Source organism: Echinops telfairi, unplaced genomic scaffold (genome assembly GCF_000313985.2).
Source record: "Echinops telfairi isolate 266 unplaced genomic scaffold, ASM31398v2 ScPeMD7_7414;HRSCAF=8452, whole genome shotgun sequence".
In the NCBI taxonomy this organism is placed as follows: Eukaryota; Metazoa; Chordata; class Mammalia; order Afrosoricida; family Tenrecidae; genus Echinops; species Echinops telfairi.
In genome coordinates, this window is record NW_022111314.1 from 1205142 (window position 1) to 1209682 (window position 4541).

The 4541-nt window shown below is 63.5% G+C and overlaps 1 protein-coding gene across 1 annotated transcript in view; it reads left to right on the top strand.

Moving 5' to 3' along the window:
* LAMA5 (laminin subunit alpha 5) overlaps positions 1-4541 on the top strand; it is a 43929-nt gene that overhangs the window by 6300 nt on the left and 33088 nt on the right. The gene's annotated exons all lie outside the window — the stretch shown is intronic.

Consider the following 4541-nt stretch of genomic DNA (forward strand, 5'->3'; position numbering starts at 1 on the left):
ACTATCCATCCATCCATCCATCCATCCATCCATCCATCCATCCATCCATCCACTCACCCATCTACCCACCCACCCAACTATCCATCCATCCATCCGTCCATCTGTCCATCTATCCAGCCAGCCAGCCAGCCAGCCATCATCCAGCCATTTGTTCGGCAGCTGTAGATTCAGCTGAGGCTCCTGGCTTGGCTTGGGTTCACAGGCTGCCAGGGGCACAAGAGACTGTGCTTGGGGGTTCGGTGAGGTGTGGGTGCCAAAGTCCAAAACCAAGTCTGTTGCCATTGTGTGATTCCGACTCACAGCGACGACCCCACATGGAAAAGTGAAACCACTCCTGGGGTCTCCCAGGACCTCAGGAGGCAGGCTGCCTTACCTTTCTCACTCTGAGTAGCTGCTAGGTTTGAACTGCCACCCTTTCGATTCATAGCTGAGCTCCTCAGCCAGGGGGCCACCGCCCTGAGGCCTGCCGGGGGATCTCACATCCGTTGCCAGCACCCTGATTGAGAAAGGAGTCTTTCCTTGGGAGCCAGGTGGAATCCTAGAGGAATTTCCTACATGCCAGGACTTGCTGCCCACTGCTCACTGCCCTTCCTCCCTGAGTCCCCGGGCAGTGGCTCATCTGGCCCTCCTGTGGTCTCCGGCTTGTATCCTTACCCCATAGTTGGGTGTCAGCGTGAGGTGGAGGCTGTCCCTGGGGCAGGGCCCTCTGAAGAAACTTCCTGGTTCAGCTGGGGAGACTGAGGCCTGAGACCAGGCTGGTATTGTCAGGCCCAGGACCCAGGCCTCTCCTGCTTTGGGCTGGGCAGGTCTGGGGTGGGGGCGGGGTGGATGTCGGGCAGTGACTGGGTAAGGTCGGGGCTCTCCCCTGCCTGGCTGCCAGCAGGCTTTGTTCTGAGCGCTAGAGCGGATGCCCTGGGAAGCAGGGGGTGGGGTGAGCCGTTGGCACTGGGCACCAGAAGGGCTTCCTGTTCCTTGGGGCTTGGGTGGGGCTGGGGGCTGTCAGTGCTGGGTCTCATACCCTGGTGTCCTCTGGAGACTGTCCCTGGGGCCCTGGGCTGGGGGTGGGGACCACTGAGTGGGGGCTTGGGAGGAGCCGCAGCACGAGCTTGCTCCTCTCTGCAGGTGGGTCAGCCGCCTCGAGCTGACCGATTCCCGCCCCAGGGAGGGGTGGGCCCTCCGTCCACCTTTCCCAGGGGTCACACTGGGGCCTCTGCCTTGCAGAGGCTCCCCAAACCGCGTGTGTGTAAGGCGGGAATGGCTGGGGTGGAAGCCAGCATGGGCTGGAGACGCACTCTCTGGGCCCCACTTGGGGGCGTGGGGTTCTCTGGTTGTAGGTTCTGGCTGGGCACCGGCCTTGGGGACAGTTCTTCCTTGGGGGCACGGGCTAGGAAGAGCCCTCCCCCAGGAACTGATGACTGCAGCCCCTTCCTGTGCCAGCAGGGACCCCCTCCCCTCTGGATCTCTTTCACTCTGAGTTCTTGCTTATCTGTCTGCTCTGCAGACTGCCCCAAGCAGCCCGGTCTGGTGGGCGGCTAGGCCCTGGCGAGGGAGTCTCCCAGCAGCCAGCCCCTTTCCTCCCCACCCGCTGCACTGACTGATGCTCGCAGGCAGCTGCTGCCCCTCCCCTCCTCCTTGTCAAGCAAAGCTCCCGTCCCCTTCCTGGGAGGCTGGGGGCTGGAGGGGACAGCCAGCCAGGGGAGCTGTGGCACTCCCAGTGTAGGCCGAGTGGCTGGAAATGAGGCCAAAGATGGCAGCCGAAGGCTCAGTGCCTTCCTTGGTGAGGGGCGCTGAGGTGCCATGGGTGGGCATAGACAGTGAATTGTGGTTGGGGGTTTGGAGGGACGTGGAGGGTCTGGGAAGGGCAAGGTAGCCCAGGTGAAGTCATTGAGCTCTGGGGAATACTGGGGACTCCCCAAACACACGGAGAAACTGAGGCAGGGGCTACAGGAAGACTTGGGGAGAAGACCAGACACAGAACACATGGACTGTGGGGAGTCTAACCTCCCCTCCCCACCCTGCGGCCCTGAAGCCCTGCCTGGCTTTACCTGGGCCCCGGGCCCCTAGCTGTTGGTACCTTCAGAGGCCGAACCTGGCGTGACCGGCTGAGCCTGGTGTGGCCTTCAGGCCCCAGTTGGTGCTCGGCCCTATGGTCAGCGCCCTGGAGTCAGCCGGGCTGGCCAAGGGCAGGGACAGGAAGCATGGCCGCGGGTGGGTCTGGTTACAGAGCAGGGACAGGTGCAGGGGCTGGGCCGGACATGGCACCCGCTGGGCTCCAGCTGGGGCAGGGTGGGGAGTAGCTTGGGGTCCTGGAGCCTGACCTGAGCCAGTCCTTTCGGGATCCTGGGACATCATCCCAGTATTGATCTCTGGCCTCAGGGCCTCGGTGAAGTCGTGCCACCCCAACCCCTCGGGCCCCACACACACACCCTGGTCTGTTTGCTCACTCCTCTTTGAGCGATGTCCCCCAGCCACCTCTCAGGGCTCCCTGACCCTGTGGCCCAAGGCTTCCTGTGTTTGCCCTGGTTTAAACACGCAGCATGGCCCCCAACGAGTATCACTCGGCGGAGACTAAACTGTTTGGCTTTCCTGAGATCACGGGTCCCGTGGGATAAACTCTCCTTCCTGTGGCCCCAGCTGACCATCTGGACCTGGCTGCAGGGAGGAGGGGCCAGCTCTGGATGGCCATCCATCCCTCTGAGGCAGGCCAGGTTAGCTGGGGCAGCTTGGGGTCATGGGAGACCTCAACCTAGCACCAGGAGATGCTGGCAACACTCAGGACATTTGTCCCTCTAGGACCCTGTGTCCTATGGCTGGGAGCCTTATGCTCCCCTCCCGCCCCTCCCCACCTGCTGCTCCTGCACAGTGAGTTCCCCGGACAGGGACAGGCCCTCACCCTACAGGGCTGAGCTCACCGGGAGTTGGGGACTAGGCGGCACCCCCCACAGCAAATGGCCTGGCCCTGCCCGGGTGTTACCAAGGTCTCTAGCTGTGCTCTGTGGGGCATGGAGTGGACAGGGTGTCGGGAGGCCTGGTGCCCAGCATTCAGTCTGTACAGAGCAGTCAGGGAGCTGGCCAGATGCCAGACTGTAGGAGGGGCTTCCTGCTTCCAGCCGGCCACACCTAGGACCCTGGCCCATCCTGAGGGTTGGCTCCAGGCCTCCTTCCTGTGGAGCGGGAGCTGAGTCACCGACTGCCCTTGGTTCAGGTCAGGAGGGGGCAGGGCTGCAGAGACCCTAGGCTCCCGACCCCCAGGGCCCCAGCACCTGGGCGGGCTCAGCCTCCTCACTGACTCGGGCAGGCCAGCTGGGGTGAGCCCTGGTCCCTTCCCTGAGGACACTGGCCTTTAGGCCTTTCCTTGACCTGCCCCTTGGTGACGTAGGTCTCTGAGCCCAGGAGACTGCTGGGTCAACTATATGAACCTCCATCCTGCCTCCCTGGGGCTCCGGAGACCTGGGTGGGGCCCATCCCCCATGCTTCTCCCAGCCCTGCGGTTGCCCTCTGTGCCCTCTGCCCAGCCCAAGGATGGTGGTCCTCCTTTCCCAGCCTCCTGATGGCCCTCTACCCTTTCCCCTCTGTCTCTCACTGCTGTCCCCACTGCCTGGTGCCCAGCAGGGGAGTGACCACCCCAGGGCCATTTGACCAGGGAAGCTGCTGGGCTGGGGGCGCGGCGGCCAGAGACTGGGCTGGGCTGGCTGCTGTCCTGGAGACGGGCCGGACCCAAAATAGCAGATTGTTAAAAATAACCCGGTTGGCTTTTGTTTGGCTTTTGCTTTAAAAGACATTTTTTCCCTCTTTTGCACAGAGCTGCGCAGCAGCGGGAAAGGTCAGCTTCGAGTGGGCAGGCGGCTGAGCAAGCGAGCGAGCAAGAGGGAGGGGGAGAGCAGGGTGGGGACACCAGCCTGGGCTGTCCCAAAGGGGTCAGGGCAGCTGCTCCCTCCGTCCAGCCCCCTGGGCCCAGTCTGACCGACGGGTGGGGGGTGGGAGTGGGAGGCTTCTGTGCCTCCTGGTGTGTCTGGGTCTCCACTCCACCTCCCACCTTTGTTGTGACCGTCGCAGCTGCCCAGTCCTCAGCGCGGGGGGACCCAGTTCAGGGTGAGGGCCACAGGCTAAGGTCAGGGGACAAGTGGTCTCTGAAGCTGCACCCCACCCAACCCCACCTCTTGTCTTCCATGGCACTCGCACACACAGGCTGACCCAGGGTGACGGGACCCGCAGGGTAGCCGGGGATCCTGGGGCCACCATGGGGGCTGTGGCTTCAGGGGTGGGCTGATAGGAAGGGCCTGCTCTGGGCCTGCTATAGAGAGAAAGTCCCTGAGCCGAGTGGTGGGCTCAGCTCGGAAGGGAGCTGGCCGTTCCTCAGGCTGGGACAGGTGCTGCAGGCCCTTTGTCTGGGTGTTGCTCTGCCACCCGGCAGCCCCTGCCTGCCCCAGCCCGTCAGCCGTGCCCCATCTGTCTGCACGGAGCCCACCGCCAGCTGTGTGGGAGCCCCTCCCCCTCCTTTGTCCTCCCATCACTTGGACTTCAAGTGTTGGTGGGGGGGG